Genomic DNA, 19,546 nt, shown 5'->3' on the forward strand with positions numbered 1-19,546 from the left:
ATGTGATGAGAACATCCAATTCTACCTGCCAAGTCATTAATTCCTTTACTTGATGAGCATCAGAATAATCACCAAAGTTTATTAAAAACGCAGACTTCCTTAGAAGGTTCTAACACACATGCTAGAATTCTTATGAAGTTAGGTTTAGAAATCCTTATTACTGGATCAAACACTAAAATGTATCTAATATGGGCAGGTGGGGGTGGTGAACCAAAATGTAAATGTACTACAAATGACCAAAGCAAAAATCAAAATAAAAATTGATTCTGGGAGGGGGGGTTTCTTAAAGCCCACTAATGGATTAAATAAACTCTGAACAGAATATTAACAAATCTCTGTAAACCACTTCTTCCTGTGGGCTGTCACCCAGAATGATGCAATCAGCAAGAGAGGATTCTGCACGTGGGCAGGGCTGCTCATCAGTCAAGGTGAGTGGTTCATTCCTTCTGTCCTCATGCATATTCCAACGAAGCTGTTGCTGCTTTTCTTCATCTACCTTCACTGGAAGAGCGCGTTTCCGTCAGTTGCTCATTTTCACCTTCTCTTGGTTGGTAAATGTGAACTCTAGAAGACAAATGAAACCAGTAGACATATCATGAGAGGATTTTAGTATGTAAGTATTCCCTGATGATAAATTCAACATAAACTCAAAGACCACAAATTTAACATGAAATCTTCAGAGAGAAACAAACAAAAATTTATTAAGTCAAATACAGTTAATGAACATATTAACCATAATCTCATGTATCAAATAAATTCTAATTGTTTTTCAGGTCTTTAATGAATATATTTAGTAAAGACAATTTGTTGTGTAAAATGTGTTCTACAAACACATTTGAGGGAGCTGGGGTTGTGGCTCAGTGGTAGAGCGCTTGGCTAGCATTTATGAGGCACTGGGTTCGATTCTCAGCACCACATATAAATAAAAAAAAATAAAGGTCCACCAACAACTAAAAAATATTTTTAAAAAACCCACATTTGATAAGTAATATGTGAGGGTAAATCTCTCACATAGCTTGGAAATGTTTATTTGAAATAGATTATTAATATTTAAACTCACATCATTGCTACAGAATTTCAATTTTGTTATATGATTCCAAATCATTAACCAAATATCACCTGAACCTAATATAGCTTAAAACCCCTTAAAAATTTATCTTCTTTTCTAAAAGGGAAAAATAAAAATACAAATCTCTATTTCTTTTTACGGATTAGCAGAAAAATAGGATTAGAAGGATAACTGGGAATAAGGTAGTGATGGCAACCAGGAGAAATGAGACAGAAGCAGGAAAAAAAATGGAAGTAAAAGAAGTGGAGGGAGAAGCGCACACATGCTGGTGATTTCAAAAAGAGGAACCAGGGCTAAATGTACACTAGCCTCACTCAAAAGCCAATTCCTATGCCAAATATAAAATCACTCAAATATTAAATAATTAAAGTCATAATGATGGTTAATGCCTATTCCAGCCTAGTAGTTGAGGTGGGGATAGGGAAGATCCATTAAACAAACAAACAAACAAAACCAACTAAAATTTTGCTTTAAGAGCAAAAAAAAAATATTATTTTTGAATTGCTATATGCATGCACAAATAAGTCAAAATAAAACCCATTATTTTGTATAGTTAATATGCACCAATTAAAAAAGTTAAATAAAATATCCTATCAGGTATCTGCTGAGTCTCCACTAAATACTCAGCACTGTGCTGTATTTCAGGGGAGGATATAAAATAAGCACAAATCAAATTATGGACTAATGTGGAACAGAAAAGAAACTGTGTTTTGATTTCTTGATGAACTGAACACACAAAGCAGCCTACCGTCGTCTACTCCTACTAACTCCCATCCCTAACTATGTGCTCCAAATCCCGGAAAGAATGAAAAATGTATTTTAAAGAAACAATTCAAGAACACATTGCCCTGTTTAAAATAAGACAAAACAAAGTGACTAGGAAAATCTTAGCTGACCAGAAACTTTGAGAAGTTTCTAAAAAATAATATAGAAGGAATAAGACTGAAAAATTTAGTGGCAGCAGGAATGTATTAGGGAGCATCATCCAGAGGATTCCCAGGCCCAGGTGGTGGACCTATTAGTGGAACCCAAGTGAATACAGGGTCACAGACACAGACAATCATGGAATATCAACCTTCTCTCTTGTTAAAGTAATGCAGCTGTAATGGGGACATCTATTTTCCAGTGAGAGTATTGCCTAAACTGAAGAGATGTCCTTTTGTTACTGATTATAGGAAAAAAAGGTCGATGGCAATGGACTCTACCTATGGATGGGTTTCATCAGTCCTCACTCTCATTGAACACAGTAGAAAACAAGTTGAAGCAGCTATGTTGGATTCTCCCCTAAAGCAAGCTGCAGAAGCAATGAAAGATGAAGGAGGGAATTTGAAGTGCAAAGACAAGCTCACAAGGATCAATCAAACATTTAGAGACTACCAACAGGAGAAAAAAAACAAAAACAAAAAAGACAAATTTTCACCTAAGAAATAGATGGGACAATGTGAGTCACTTTACAATCTAGATGGTCAATAGCATCATTTCTTAGGGAGAAAACATACTGTTTTCATGAAACAGAAGCAGTAAGTAATAACACCAAAAAGATATGGTTATAAAAAAGGTGTTAAAAATTTTTGGAAAAGCAAATTAAATTGCTAAAATCCGAGAAGGAGAAAAATAAGGGAAAGAGAGGAGGTCAATGATTCAGTAATAGCAGAATGAATATAATTACAGAACAAATGTCAAAATGATCCCTGAAACAAGTAAATTATCTCATAGCGCCTAACTGACTCTTCCTGGTTTACCTGGAAATTTTGCCATTCAATCTCTGAAAGTAGTCAATCCCAGGAAACCCCTCTATCCCAGGCGAAGTAGGATTCTTGATGGCCCTTCTCCCAGCTTATTACAAGGAGACAGTTTCCAGAAACAATAGGAGGAAATCAGAGTCCAGTGGTCTCTTCTGAATTAAGGAAACATTTTAGAATTTGTAAGACAAAACGAGGAAGACCAACCTTGCACATGACTGAGTTACACTCCCCGGTTAGGTGCTAAGGCACTCAGTCACAGAAATGTGGCAGAGCTTTCCCCACCCTTCTTGGGTTTGAAGGTTGGTGTCTCGTGCATGGGTGTGTCTTGCTACAGCCCCATGGGTGAAGCTATGCTCACCTGTTCCTTTGTAATATAACCCCTTGCCCAGTTTAGGATAGAATCTTCCATGGAAGTGCCTTGTATGTGTGTCCCCTTCTCTTACTGTGCCCTTGGATATGGCCTACCCAAATGTCAGTCAACCTGCTGACAGTGGACATCATGAAGATAGACTCAGTCCCCTGAAACCTGACCCCTTGCCTCATTTGAATAGCTTTCCTCAATAAAAGGGGTTAGTGTGTGCTCTCCCTGTCTCTCTTTCTGCGGACCCTTACAGTCAGAGGAGCCGTCACAGCAACTCCAAAGAAAAAGGTATTTGTGTCTCTTGTGTGGTTATTTTGCGCAGCCCAGTCAGCCCAGTTCAACTGGAGTAACCCCTGAGCCTTTTAGTCGCCAGAACAGAAACCCGTCAACAAAATATCAAATAGAAGGTGCACACACAGAGGGCTCTAAAGATACACAGAGGAACCACTTGAGTATGCATGATAATGATTTAATGATTTATATTTGTGGATGAGGGAAACAGTCAAAGATGGAGAAAGGACCACTAGAAATAGGTGGAACAGGGGCTGGGGTTGTGGCTCAGTTCAATCCTCAGGACCACATAAAAAATAAATAAATAAAATAAAGGTATGTGTCTACCTTCAACTGAAAAGTATTCAGAGAAAAAAAGAAACAGGTGGAACAATCCCTGCAGCTCATACATAACTGGGGATAGTTTACAGAAATACCCTTTTCATACAGGAGGTAACATGTAGAATTTTCAGAAGAATTGCCTTATAAGTGGTCCCAAGTTAGCTTTAGACTAACAGCCAGAAACAAAACAAAACAAAAATGAGTTCATTCTGAATCTAGTCTAACAAACTTTAAAAACAACAAACATAAAATTGAACAAAATGTCAAAAAAAAAATCACCAGGCATAAAACAAAACAAAACAAACAGTAAACAACCATGACAAGAAAGAAAAAAAGATCTAGAAATTACACAGATGATACAATTACCAGATATAAACATTCAGTTATTCTAAATATTCTGAATATGTCCAAGAAAGTAGAAGAAAACACGACAATAATGAGGAGAAATGGAAGATATGTAGATGGAAAAATTACATCTGAAATGAAAAGAGGCCAATAACAGAAAGGCATGGGGGAAAAAGCAGAGTGGATTCAAACACAGTAACAGCAGCAAGTAGTGAAAATGAATTAAAGGGATAAACAAACACTAAAAACAACAAACAGAGCACCTGGACCTACTAGAAAATGTTAAAACTGTCTAACACTGATGCAATTGGAATCTAACAGGAAAGGGAGTGAAGGTAAGAAAAATAGTTGAAAAAAACCATGCAAGAAAATTTTCAAAATCTGATAAGAACACAATCAACCCAGAAAACCAAAAGGCTTAATGAAAACCAGTAAGGGCAAATTACAAGAACCTTAAAAACAACAAGCACAAACTACAATAGCAGCAGGGTATACCATAATTAAATTGCTGAAAAGCATCATCTCTCCAGATTAGTCTTATCTCTGCTTTTGATATTTCTCCTAGCCTAGAATCCTAAACCCAGCAAAATATATTTCAAAAATGAAGATGAAAAAAGACAAAAACCAAAAGGATTGATTACCAAAGACCTATACTATAAGATATGTCAGAAGTTGTTTTCAGGCAGAAGAAAAATGATATTAGACAGAAATGTAGGTCTTCATAATAAAACAAAAAGCAGAAATAAAAGTATCTGTAACTATAATTTTTGTTTCCAAATTTAAGATATAACTGACTTTTTAATCTAAAAAATTATTCTAAAAACTTTCCAGCAAACGTAAAAATAGATAAGAGTACAGTAATATAATTATCATATGACATATTATGTTCATGGACTGAAAGACTCAAAATATCAACATATCAATTCCTTAATATTAATCTATTGAATTGGAGTAATACCATTCAGAATGCCAATAAGTTTCTTTGAAAAAAACTGACAAACTGGTTTTACAAATTATACTGAAATGCCCAGCATCTAGGAGAACCAAAAAATTTTGGAACAGAAGAATAAAGTTGAATGAATTACACTTATTTCAAGACTTATATCAACAATAAGTCTTGTGGTAATAGTGTAAAGACAGACATAATACCCATGAATAAAGATAAAATGTTTAGTAACTGACCCCATATGTATGGTCAATTGATTTTTGAGAAAAGTTCAAAGGCAATCAACAGGGAAGGTATATCCCTTTCAATAAATGAGTATCCATATGAAAAAAAAAAAAGTGAACCTAGAGGCTTACTACATAACATATGTAACAGTTAAGTCAAAATAGATGATAAACTAGAATAAATAGCTAAAACTTGAAAACTCCTAGTAGAAAATCAAGTAACATTAAGTCAGGTAAAAATAATAATAATAAAAAGACAATATTTTAAAGAGGACACACACAAAAAAAATCTGAGACTATTAAAAATGATAAATTAAGCTTCATTACAATTAAATACTTTGGCTTTTCGTAAGTTACTGTTATGGAAATAAGACAAGCCACAGATGGGAGATGATATTAGCAAAACAATATCTGATGAAGGATTTATTTACAGAATATATAAGAACTCCTGCAAATAAACAATAAAACAAATTGGAGTAATACCATTTTATCTTAAAAAAGTGGGCAAAAATTTTGAACAGACACTTCACCAAAGATGATCTAGAAGTAGCAAATAAGCACATGAAACTGTTTTCACCATCTTAAGTCATTACAACAATATAAAGTCAATACAAAATCACAATGAGATGCCACTATATATACTAGAATGTTCAAATTTAAAAGACTGAAGATATGAGAAATTGAACTCTCAAATATTTTAATATAACAGTCACTTTGGAAAAGTTTGTCAGAATCTAATAATGTTAAATGAGCTAAAAAATTGGAAACGATCCAAATATCCATCAACTGCTGAAGAGATAACAAACTGTGGCATATTCATTCAATGGAATGCTATTCTATGATAAAAATAAACAAATTGTGATGGGATAAGGCTAGTGGTAGAGCCCTTATCTAGCACATATAAGACTCTAGGTTCAATCTTCAGTAGCCTTAAAGGATAAAACAAACTATGATGTATACAACAGTATGGGTAAAATTTCAAAGCATTAAAGAAGGTAAAGGAAGCTAGTTGTCAAAGACTACATACTGTATGATTCCACTTATATGAAAGTCAAGAAAAGTTAAAATGTAGTGATATAAAGCAGATTAGTGATTACCAGGAGCCAGAAATTGGAAAGAGGTAACTGATAGCAAAGGAGCAGGAGGGAAAGATTTGGATAACAGAAATGTTTTATGAATGGTGGTTATATAAATAGCATATTTATCAAAACTCATCAAATTATAGTCTTAAAATTTTATAATATGTAAATTATATCTTAATAAAGTTGATTTAAAAAGCAAAAAAAAGATGCAGGAATTAAAAATTATCAGAGAATATTAAGAGCAGCTTTTTCCTAATAAACTTAAAAAATCTAGATAAAACAGATAATTTCCTAACAATCTACAATGAACAAATTGGCCCAAGAAATAGAAAATCTGAATAGACCAATAACCATAAAAGAATCAGAAGTAATTATCTTCCTGATCTATCCCCACTTCCTTGCTGACAGAACATTTATTTAGGAACACAGTGGCTCTGTAACTCAAAGAAGGATGGTATCCACAGCAGCTCCAAGGAAGTAGTTTTTGTCTACTATTGGCTAAACCAAGCCCAGCTAAGTAACACAAGCTATGTGTAGAATTCAACTTAAAATAAATAAAAGTATTATTAAAAACTTAGCTCCTCAGTCTCACCAGTCGCACTTCAAGTACCTGGTAGCCGTATGTAATGTAACTACTGGCATAAAACATTCAAATAGCAAAAAGTTTATCAAACAGTGCTAATCTAAGTCAATCATGAAAATGTCATTCACATTAGACAATGCTTAGTTTATGAATGCACAAGTGATGGATTATAATCAGTCTCTGACAATGGTTAATGACTTTTTTACCATCTTCTTTTATCTTGGAGAAATAATACATAGAAAGCCCCTAATTTCCTAAGCATTAATTGTTGTCACATTCTCCTCAGAACACATGCTGAAAATGTGAAACTGAGTCACTCAACTGGAACCCTAGTAAGTTTGGTTATACCAGCTTTATCAGTTAATTACTGCCACCACACACATGCAATATAACGCAACACTCCAAAGTTCAATGCCTTGAAACAGCAAATCATTTTTTCTCACAGATCAATAGGTTACCTGAGGGTGGCTGATGTAAGATAGGTTTCTAGGAGGAGTCTGGCTCTGCTTACGTAGTTTTTATTCTCCTCCTGAGATAGAAGAAGTACCTCAGGAACAATTATATGGCAATGGTTGAGGTGTAAGAACACAAATCCAGTCACACAAGTACTTTTCAAAGTGCTTCATACATCAAAATCACTAAGGTTCCATGACCTAAAACAAATCACATTGATGGATACAAAATTAAGATGTAGGGAAATCTATTGCACTTCTTTACTGGGTGGAATTGTATATGGCAAAGAGCATGGATATGGGTTGAAGGAAACTGGGCCAAAAATGTATCACACACACTTAATAAAGTTAATCAACTTTAGGTATGATTTTCATATAAAATTTTAAGAGTACAATTTGAAGAGTTTTGATAAATGGGTGGTATACAGCTATGTAACCAACATTCACAGAACATATAACACACTATGAAACCAAACTATGAAGGTCCAAAAAACAATGACATCTGCAAAGCAATATAGCTCACAGAAAAAAATGTGAGTTTTGAAATCTTAGATTCTAATTCCAGCTTTGGTATTTACCAACTATGTGTCACTGAAATAGTAAACTAACCTTTCTATGACAGTTTCTCATTTCTAAAATGCGGATGACAGCAAGATTGTAGTTATAAATAAATGAAGTACAAAAGAACAGTAACAGAAGTTTAGCATGTATTCACAATGTGGTAGATGTTATCATTATCATCCTCAGAGTCTTCTAAACTACACTTTACTACAACTGAATTTGGATGGGGACCATAAATCAGTGCTTCTTAAATTTAGCCGCACATTTAGAACTCTTAAAAAAATCCTAGGTTGTAACCCAATCAATTAAATCAGAATGTCTGGGGATTAAGACACAGGCACTATCCTCATTACTGTTTTAGGCTTCCTATTCCACTGAGTTGCCAAAATGGAGAAACCTTATTCGGTATAACTAGTTGCCTGCTGAAATCCATTTCTTTCCTTCCAAAGTATAGACTAGTTGGGATATGGCTGCCCAGCTTAGTAAGGTACCATGACTAGTTCCAGCCAATGGAATATGAATAGAAGCAATGTGTCATTTTTAAAATTTTTGTCTTTTGTGTGCCCACATTTCTTAAAATAAACTTGTATACCAAGAACACATTCCTTCAACTACTAATTCATTCTCTGGTAAGACCCATTCAGTGTCTTTGAAATCATGTATGCCAATATAATTTGTACATTCCTTTACAGGTTTGATTTCAACCTGATTTTCCTAACATTAGAGACTCAGTTATTTATCAACGATAATAATTAAATTGGAGAAAAGTAAATACTAGGCATTTTTGCATGTTCTCCCTTTGTTCAGTTCTCAATGGAGCAAAATTCATGATTTAAAAAAAATATATATATCTGGTTGACTCTTTCCCTAAGGAATCTCTATCCAGAGATAATGTCTTAAACCAAAGATATTTTTTGGTCAAAGATAATCATCAGCTAATAAGTACTGGTGAAATTCTATACATCTGTAACCCAATCCCATTTCCTTTTCCATGTGTCTTCATACCTTTTGAATCAGACCTTTGATTGTTCTACTTTTTCACCCTCCATAAATATTAGTATTTGGGTAAAATGTAATTATGTGAAGTTTTCTGTATGGGTCACACTTTTACTGTCCTGCATTTAAATGCAAAAAGCCTTTTGATGTAAACACCCTCTCACACTTTCCTCCCAGTGGCTGTCCTATATTCTCCAGAAAGCCTTCCTGCCATGTATGACTGAGGAAATTGACTTAAGAGTCTCTCATGCTTGATTCCAATTGCTCCAGGGTTCACTATGAATTTCTTGAAAGTTGACTAAGAATAGTATCTTATTCAGTATTTTACCTCCAAAGCCAGGTCAGTGCCAGGATAAAAATAATATACAAAAACAAGGTGAAGCAAAGATCTCTAACTTCCTATCTTCCTTCATTATAAGGATCTACAGTACTTTATTCACATTTCTTTTTTGAGAAGTCTCTTTAATTCACATTCTATCAGACTTCAGAGAATAGAAAACTATTCTTTGCTATCTCTGTCCCAGAATGAGACAGGAAAAATTAAAAAAAACTGAACAAATTGTATCTTTTAACGAAAATAAGAGGGACTGCTAAAAAAGTAAATAAACTGTTATTAAGAGAACATAACAAATGAGTATTAAATTTAAAAAATTCCCCTCCAAATGATTTATTCCTTCATTCAATGATAAACAAATCCTGAATTACAACAAATCCATAACAGACCATGGCTCAGGCTATCAAGGGCAACTAGAAATATACATTTGCCATTTCACTGCCCAAGGTGTTGGTTTAGGCAAACAAAGTCCAGTTGTTACAAAGGACTTGAAATCTCTTAATAATCCAGTATTACCACAATTTGACAGTACAGATATTATGGATCACTTCTACTCAAGGGAGTGTCATCATTCCTGCTATCGCCCACTGGAAAAACTAAAAATAGCAGTAACAACTTCAAAATTATGTTATTTTGTTCAGTGACAGTCTCAAGTTAATTTAAGTACAAGTAGGAAAACATCAAACATCTAGGGTTTCTGCCTCATGCAAATGCCGAGCTGCTTGAGAAAAGAGCTCACGTTTACTTGCCACGATTTAATAATAATGTATATCTGACAGGGATCGTCAATCATCAGATACAATCACACGTGTCTTCCTTCATGAACCCAGCTAACACAAATGCACAATGTGCAAGAGCGATTTTGAATGCAATGTAATTAATCTAACTCCAAAGGTAACAGAACTTTCAGTCAGACGAACTTGGAAGTCCCTGCCTCCCCTTTAACTCTACAGAATCCCGCACACCAAGAAGCCGGGAGGCTGCCCAGTGCCAGCCTCCAGGGGGCATAGGTAAGTATACGAAGATACCCAGTTATCCTCCCAAAAGAAGCAAAAGAGGTTACAGGAGTTGGAGCGAGGCTGGAAGCAGCCGACCATTCCTAGCAAGCTGGGCAAACAAGCCACCCAGAGGCCGCCGACCGCGACTACCGCCCTCTGGCAGTGAAGCGTGGTCTCGACCCCACACCGCACACCGCAGGCCCCAATCCACGGTGAGAAGAATGGCCACCTTCCTCACGCCCCGCGCCAGCCCCCGAGAAAGCTGCTGCGGTCCGGAGGCCCGCAAGTCTGGGAAGAGGATGGGGTCCGGGAGGCTCGCGCTGCCGTTCCCCTTCAGCCCTTGGCGCTTCCCGAGGTCCGGGACACCCAAGTCCTCTCTCCGTGGCCCTAGGACGCCAGAGACGTCTTCCCTCCGCAACCTATGACCCCTGACCCTCCATCACCCAAGCACCTACCTCGGCTGGTTATCCAAGCCTCTCGAGTCTCTCTGCGCTAGACCCGGGTCCCTCAAATGCTCTTGCAGACCCCCAGCAGGCATTCGCCGCCCACCAAACATCCGCCTAAGGTGGGCACACGCGCGGTATGCTGGGTAGCGTCGGCTTTCAGGGGCGCCCAGAAACCACAGCGCCCGGCTGCCGGGTGCGCGCTGAAGCGTGGGGTCAAAGTGAACGCGCACGTCGGAGAGCCCCGCCCCCTGTGTCCCGCTCTGGCTTCATGCGTCAATTCTGCGCAAGTCCACTCAGTTAAAGCCCATCTAAGGCTACCGCGAGAGTCTCGCGATAGCTCTGCTCAAAGATGTTTGAAATACAGGATTGGCTGGAATCCCGAAGCAGAAGGCGGGGCTTATTAGCAGATGTGGGCGGGGCAAACCCGGGATAGGTGAAATTCGTTTACCTTAATTAATACAGATAAATATGGTAATCATGGGCAATATGTTAAACTAGAGATCCAGTTGTAAATTGTGTAGAGATGTGATTTTAACTATAAAGGTGAATTCAGTATACTACCATTCAATTAAACAAATTCTTCCTTTTAAATTTTCAATGGAATTTTTAATCTTGTCTTTGCTAAGCACCCTGTATATCCTTTGAAAATTTTCTCTATGGAATGGTTTTCAATATTAGAGTCACCAGAGCTCATTCCACATAAAAATAGTTCATTTTTCTTCCTTTTATCTCTGGTAACCCCCAGATGTAAGACATCTGTTCACTTTTGACAACACTGAGTTCTTGCACCTATTAGATGCTATCAATCTAGTGACATTACAGAAATTAGAATCAACTGATTGGACATAGAAGATGGTAATAGTGAACCCCTAGGTGTTCATACAATTCAAATCCTGTAAAAGCATACTGCATATCTACTGAAGGTTCTGTTCCAGACAGCAATAAAGTGAATATTGCAATTAAGAGAGTCTCATAAGTTTTTTTTGGTTTCTTGGTGCATACAAAAATTATATTTACATTATAGTCTTTGTAGTGCAAAATAACATTGTCTAAAAAAAACATAAACACCTTAATTTAAAAATATTTTACTGTTAAAATTGCTAATGATCATCTGAGCCTTCAGTGCAGCATAATCCTTTTTCCTGGTGGAGGGTGTACCTCCATGTTGAAGCTGCTCTAACTGATCAGAGAGGTGGTTGCTGCAGGTTGGAGTGGCTACGGCAATTTCTTAAAATAAGGCAACAATAAAGTTGCTGCATCATTTGACTCTTTCATGAAAGATTTCTCTGCAGTATGCAATGCTGTAGCATTTTATCCACAGAACTTTTTTTCAAAATTGTAGTCAATCCTCCCAAACCCTGCAGCGGCTTAATCAATTAACTTTAAGTAATATTCTGAATCTTTTGTTATTGTAATTTCAACAATGTTCACAGCATCTTCTCCAGAGTAAATTCATCTAAAGAAGCCATTTTCTTCATTTATCCATAAGAAACAATTACTTATGCACAGATGTTTTACCATGAGATTGTAGGATTAGTCACATCTTAGGCATTGCTTGTAATTCTAATCCCCTTGCTATTTCCAGCACATATGCAGATACTTCCTCCACAGAAGTCTTGAACTCCTCAAAGTCATTCATCAGAATTGGAATCAACTTCTTTCAAACTTGTTGATGTTGACTTTTTTTTAACACCGGACCCCATGAATCATAAATGCATGAAAGTCAAAATGACTCCTTGTTCCCTGGGCTGAAGAATGGATCTTGTGTTAGCAGGCATGAAGACATTAATCTCATTGTTCATTTTTTTTAATATTTATTTTTTAGGTGTAGATGGACACAACACAATGCCTTTATTTTTATGTGGTGCTGAGGATTGAACCAGGCTCCCCTCCTCTATCCCCCTCCCCTCGCCCCCCCCCCCCACTGTGCCAGGAAGGCTCTCTGCTGCTGAGCCACAATCCCAGCCCTCATTGTTCATCTTTCGTCAGAGCTCTTGGGTGACCAGTTGTATTGTTAAAGAGCACAAATATTTTGAAAGGAATCTTTTTTTTCAGAGCAGTAAATCTCAATAGTGAACAAACCATGTTGTTAACACATCTCCTATCATCTAGACATTGTTGATCCATTTATAGAGAAAAGGTAGAACAGGTTCAATATTCACATAAGCCCTAGGGTATTTGGAGGAACAAATATGCTTTCGGCTTCAACTTAAAGTCACTGGCTATATTAGTCACTAACAAGACAAATCATTTGTTTAAAAAAAACAGTGCATGATACACACACATAGGTGAAATTCATTGTAATATATATATAATGTTAATCTGACTAATTGAAAAAACTTAATAAATTGAAAAAAGACTGATAGAATAAAGGAAAGAGAACAAGGGGTAGAGAAGGAAGGAAAAGGAAAAGTCCTGGGGATTGAATTGGAGCAAATTAAATTTCATGCTTGTATAATTATGTTAAAATGAACCCCAATATTATGTATAACTAAAATTCCCTAATAAAAACATTTTCAAAAAGCACAGTATCTGTGAAGTGCAATAAATGAAGTTCAATAAAATGAGGTATGACTACAATATAAGGGCAGTTAGACAACTTGTTTCCTTATGTGATCTCATTAACCAAAGTGATTACAGATCCACTTCTTTTTGACAGTAGTTTTAGTCTGCCACACCCCTAATTTAGGACATCTATTTTACAAATGAATGACAGAAGTTGTTCTCTTGGAGGGCTGGTTGAGAGGAAGTAGATAAATTAGTGTAATGCAAATTTAACTTCCTCTGGGGACAGAAACAGGATTAAATGATGACTTATCAATGTAGAACTTTATATTTTGCAAAGCCCTTTCATGTTGATTTTTCCATTTGATTCCTAACAATTGAAGATTTTTTTTCATTTTCATTTTACATAAAAGTGATCTGACACACAGAGAAATTTGGTAATTGACACAGTTTAGCGCTAAGAGAACAAGTGGATCTAGAACACCTCTTGACTTCTCTGTAAAGGATGTCACCTCTTATTTTTGAATCATATTATCTCTCAAATAACAAACGATTTCATCATCAGACTTACTAGGTTATTATGGGCAAATTGAAGGTAAGAGGCATGTGATTATACTATGATGTAGAGCTATGCATAACAACGAATATCTATTTTCTTCTCAACATAAAGGTCATTCATAAAATGACTCAAGAAATTTATTCCATATTTCCTTCCTTTTGATAGACCCAACCTGATCTTTTCTTAAAATTGGGAGCCATCTCGCCACAAAGCCATGAAAAGATAATTTTGGCTTTACTATAAATTACTGCAAATTCTGAACCTGCTTGGAATGCCTGCCTGTGCCTTGAACTCACCCATGCCTGGCTCTCTGACCAGATAGCAGCCCTCTCTGAAACCTTAGTGATGCCTCACAAATATTGGCCTTCCCTGGCCAGATAACGACCCTCTCTGAGGTTCTAATGACCTTCATAAATTCTGATATCGGGGCCAGCAAAAATGTAAACTACCATTAGTGTTATGCTCGTCAGAGTTCTATTATCTGTAACCCCCCTTTGTGTAACTTTCTGGGCTATAAAGCTGGGCTGCAGGAAAGCTGTGGCTGCTTTCTTGTTCCTGCGGTTTTGGGTGGGAGAGGCATCCTGGCCGGTCGAAATAATAAGCTTGCTTTAATTTGATTTTAATTGGAGTCAGTGGTCTTTTCTTGCGTCCTGGTCTAACACTTTGTCTGTTCTCTGGAAATGAAGTAGGTTGCCACCAAGTATGATTGAGAATTGACAGAGATAAATCCTTCCTTTTCATTTCTTTACCTTCAACATGTCCTGGGATTTCTTTCCCTTTCCCTGACAAAATGAAAATCTTAGGTTCAATGTCACTATTCTAGAATTAATTACAAATCATCATGAAAAAAACAATATTGAAAGGTAATAATTAAACCTATCAGGGGCCTGAGGGAAAGCTGCATTACTTTGAACATGAAAATTTGTGTTCAGTCATATTCCTCCTGCCCCCATAATAGATCCTGCTCATAATCCTGCAAAGCATGTCTGACCCCTAATCCCATTCTTTTTTATCTGTTTGACCTGAAAAAACCCCTTCCAGAATAGCAGATAACTCCTGCTAGCACCAATTTTCTAAGACCATATTTCTTCATCACCCTCTCTGTTAGCATTATATGCATTTTAGCAGTGACTTGGACATTGTAATTCTTGTTTCAAGGAAATGGATCTCAGATCTAATTTTGCCCTTGACCCCAAGAACAGACCTGAACAATACACCAATGCTAAAGTCTGTGCATGGCACTGCCCTTTACTGCATGGAAGTTTTGGAAAGGTTCTTTATTTCCTGGCATGTTTAATTTTAGTCCAATCCTACTATAACTAAGTTTCCTTAAGATTCTAGATTTGTTCTGAAAAATGTTATATCACTGTTTTTATACTTAAAATTGTTTGATAGTGACCCTTTAAATATTCATACTATTTTTACTTTTGGGTCTCAAAATTGCATAATAAATATTACTCAGAGTTATAGCATCAAAAGATTCATTTACGATTTTCCTATTCCTTAATGCTCTGAGGCTGTACTGACAAAAGTAGTTGTAAGAAACATGCCCCAAGGAAAAAAAGTAATGGTTGGGTATCATTAAGAAAAAATAACAATGTCTGAGTCCACCGCTGAAATGTGTATAGTGCTAACAGAAAGTGTGATGAAGAAATATGGTCTTAGAAAATTGGTGCTAGCAGGGGTTATCTGTAAAAGGAGTGGTACCAGGTCAAACAAATAAAAAAGAATGGTACCAGGGGTCAGACATGCTATGCAGAATTATAAGCAGGATCTATTAAGAGTCAGGAAGTACATGAACTGAACAAAAATCTTGATGTTCAAAACTACACAGCTTTTTCCTCATGCTAACCCCTGTTAGGTTTAATTATTAAATTTCAACTTCCCTTTTTTCTTGGTGATTTGCAGATCAGATTTATTTCAAAGTATGAAGTTTTGTTCTACCTCCCTTGCTGCAAGCTCAACCTGCAAACTGAAAACTCAAGCTGTGTCCTTTCTGCCTCTCATCGTTTGTGAAGCAAAGTTTGTAATCTACACAAAATGTTACACTGGAAATGAATTTATAGCGTATGCAGAAGGGAATTCATTGTTTTTCTTAAGTGTTTGTGTTGGATGTGAATAAAGCAATGCTTTAGGTAAAACCAATGAGAAGTTTGAGGTGTAAGGAAATATGAGAGATTATATTCAGTGCTTAGCAAGAAAGATAACATGAGGTGTATCACTGCCCCTCCTCCATCACAGTTCCTCTCATCTTCCATATCCAACCATTACTTTTTCTCATGGGGCATGTTTTTTCCAACTACTTTGTCAGTATGGCCTCAAGGCCTTAAAGAACAGGAATACTGTTGATCAATCTTTTGATGCTTATAATTCTGAGTCAGATTTATTTTGCAATTTTGAGACCTACATGTAAAATATTGTTTGGATATTCCAAGGGTCACTATCATTCATTTTATGTACAAAAATAGTGACATAATACTTTCAGAATGAATCCAAAACCTCAAAGAAGCTTAGCTATAATAGTATTAGCCTAAAATGACATTTGCTAGGTCATGAAGAACCTTTTCAAAACTTACATCCAGTAGAGGGCAAAATTGGATTTGAGCTCCATTTCCTTGAAACCCTGTTAAATTTCCAAACTCTTCACTGGATCTTTAAATAAACTTAAATCCTACACAATAGTAGTATGTGATTATCAATTATGTTTATAGGCCACAACAACTCCATTTTGGATGTGAGCTCTTGGGAGTTAATTTTATATTTATAGTGCTAGAGATTGAACCCAGGTGTGCTCTACCACTGAGGTACATCCCCGCCTTTTTTATTTTCAGACAGGGTCTTGCTAAATTACATAGGGTCTGGCTAAATTGCTAAGATGAACTTGAATTTGCAATCCTCCCACCTAGGCCTCCCAAGTTATGGGATTACAAGCAGGTGCCACTGTGCCCAGTTCAGGGAGTTAATTTTCAAAAATAAATATGAAACTATTAGAAGAAATGCTATAGGACTGGAATGGGCAAGATTTTTTTTGCACAAGACCTCGAAAGCACAGGAAACAAAAGCACAAACAGATGAATGGGATTACATCAAACTACGAAGTTTCTGCATAGTAAACAATCAACAAAGTAAAGAGACAAGCTACAGAGTGGGAGAAAATATTTGTAAATTGCACATCTGACAAGAGGTTCATATCCAGAATATATAAGGAACTAAAGCATTCAACATGAAAAATTTAAGTAACCACAAAGAGCTACCACTTAAGAAAGCCAAATTAAGAAGGTCAAGGTTTGCATGTTTTTCTCTCATATGTGGAGTGGAAGCTAGAAAAGAAAAAGGAAAATAAAGGTTGGGGGGAGTGGGTCTCATGAAAATAGAAGGGAGATCAGTAAAATAGATGAAAGGGATGAGAGGGAAAGAGAAGGGGGAGGGAATGGAGAAACATGGGAGAATATTGGCCAAATGAAGTTATTGTATTGTGTGCACATACACATGTGTGACAACAAATCCCACCATTGTGCACAACTATAATGCACCGAAAAAAATATAAAAAAACTTTCTTAATAAAAAACATTGTGTCATTTCAAATTATTAAATGACAGCATTAACATTTTATTTCTTCTTTAGTTGGACTTTCTAGAAATAACTAAATCTTTTGAGTAAACTGTTGAAAAGAAAGGAATGACTATTATAAAAGACATAAAAGATAACACGAGAGGTGGTAAGCATGTGGAAGAAAAGGAACCCTTGCATATTGTTGGTGGAATGCAAATTAGTACAGCCATTATGGAAAACAGTATGGAGGTTTTTTAAAAAAATTAAAAATAGACTGACCATCTTATCCACCAATCCCATTCCCAGATGGATATCCCAAAACAATGAAATCAGTACATCAAAGAGTCATCTGCACTCTCACATAACCTAAGAGTCCATAAATTGATGATGGATAAAGAAAGTGGAATAAATATACAGAATGGATACTGCTCAGCCATAAAAAGGAGGAAACTGTTATCTGCAGCAACATAGATAGAGTTGGAGGACATTATGTTAGGTGACATAAGCCAGGAATAGAAAGACAAGTATCACATGATTTTATTTATATGTGGAATTTAAAAAGTTGATGTCATAAAAGTAGAGTAGGAGGGTAGTTACCAGATGTCAGGGAGAGTAAGAGGGAATAGAGGATTGAGAAGAAGTTGATTAGTGGGTGGTAGTTTGCAGTTAGATAGGAGAAGGAAGGTCTGGTATACTACTAAACAGTAGGATGACTACAGATAATGATAATTTTATTATATACTTCAGAAAGCTAAAAAAAAGACCTTGCATATTTTCACCATAAATAAAGGATAAATGTTTGAGGAGATTTAATTTAATTTAAATATCGCACAATGTACACCTATATGAAAATATCCATGATACTCTAAAAATGTATAATTACTGGAATAGATTCTCCAGTCCACACAGCTGGGTGTACCAGGGGTGGATCTGGGAAATATGTCCAGTATTTGTCTATTCTCACATATAATATGGAAAGTAAATTATCTGTAAAAGCTAGTCACATCTGTGCAGTAGCATTATGGTGATCCAAGGTTTAGATTGCTGGAATTTTTCTGAAATTTGCCAGAAGGTTCCCACCCTTAGCCTAATGGACCCCAAACAGTCTCATTCTTTGAGTGCACAGGACACAGAGAAGCCACATATATTGGTCACATCATAATTCCAGGACTACTTACACACAGGGTATTGCTCTACCTCATAAGTCTCCTCACAGCCAGATGCCCATCCTTCACTGCAGCTCTTTCTTAGTGCTTCTGCCCACGTTCCTTGCTATTTATTGACTGATAATGGAAAAAATAAAATAAACCAAATCTCCAACCATCTCAGGTAACTAGTGAAAACAATTCAGAGACAAATGTTTGGAATCACTTGAATAGGTCGTCTCTTTTTTACATCTTAATGGTTAGAAATCAAGATCATTGCTGTAATTTGGATCTTGACTGTCCCTCAAAGACTCATGTGTTAAAGACTTGCTCTTCAGCATGGTGCTATTAGGAAGTAGAACCTTCGGGAGGTGCGGCCATAGGGAGAAGTTAGGCCATAGGAAAGGTGCCCTTGAAGGTGTGCTGTCTCTTTCTTTTTGCTTCTTGGCCACATGAGGTGAACAAGCCTCCTTCACTACATGCCCCATGCACTATGCCTCTGCAGGCCAAAAGTAGCATGGCCAAGTGACCACAGATTAGAACCTTTGAAACTGTGAATCAAAATAAACCCTTCCTCCTTTTAATTTGATTATTTTAGATATTTTGTCACAGTAATAGAAAACTGATGAACACATTTTTATAACTCAAACCTTTATTTCCAGCAGCCATAAGATTATACATACATATATTGTGGTTCCATTCCTGGAAATCCACTCATATTTTTAAAATATCAAAATTATTACGAAAATAAGATGCAAATTTATGTTTCAAAAAACATACCTTAGGTATACTAAACAAAAACTCTTATTTGAAAAGATACATTGTAAATTATATTTTAAGTAATTTTCAACATTGACTAAAATGCCCAAAGTTTCTTAACATATGAGTTCAAGGAAGTTAGAACTGAAGATGTCAGTTAAAAAAAAAAAAAGTCAACTTCTAGCCACATCCCCAGTCCTTTTTATTTTTTGTTTTGAAACAGGGTCTCACTAAGTTGCTCAGGGCTTCAGTAAGTTGAAAAACTTTTAGGG

General features: G+C 36.2%; 1 long non-coding RNA gene across 1 annotated transcript; it reads right to left on the reverse strand.

The window, feature by feature from the left end:
• Positions 1-423: 423 nt before the first annotated feature.
• Positions 424-10,973, reverse strand: LOC308640553. The gene is made up of 3 exons (XR_014020300.1): positions 10,764-10,973; positions 7,426-7,620; positions 424-564 (listed from the first exon to the last, which is right to left on the reverse strand). It is a non-coding gene; the product is annotated as an uncharacterized lncRNA (long non-coding RNA).
• Between the last annotated feature and the right edge of the window lie 8,573 nt (positions 10,974-19,546).

Source organism: Spermophilus citellus (assembly GCF_964194105.1).
Source record: "Spermophilus citellus genome assembly, contig: SCAFFOLD_142, whole genome shotgun sequence".
Taxonomy (NCBI): domain Eukaryota; kingdom Metazoa; phylum Chordata; class Mammalia; order Rodentia; family Sciuridae; genus Spermophilus; species Spermophilus citellus.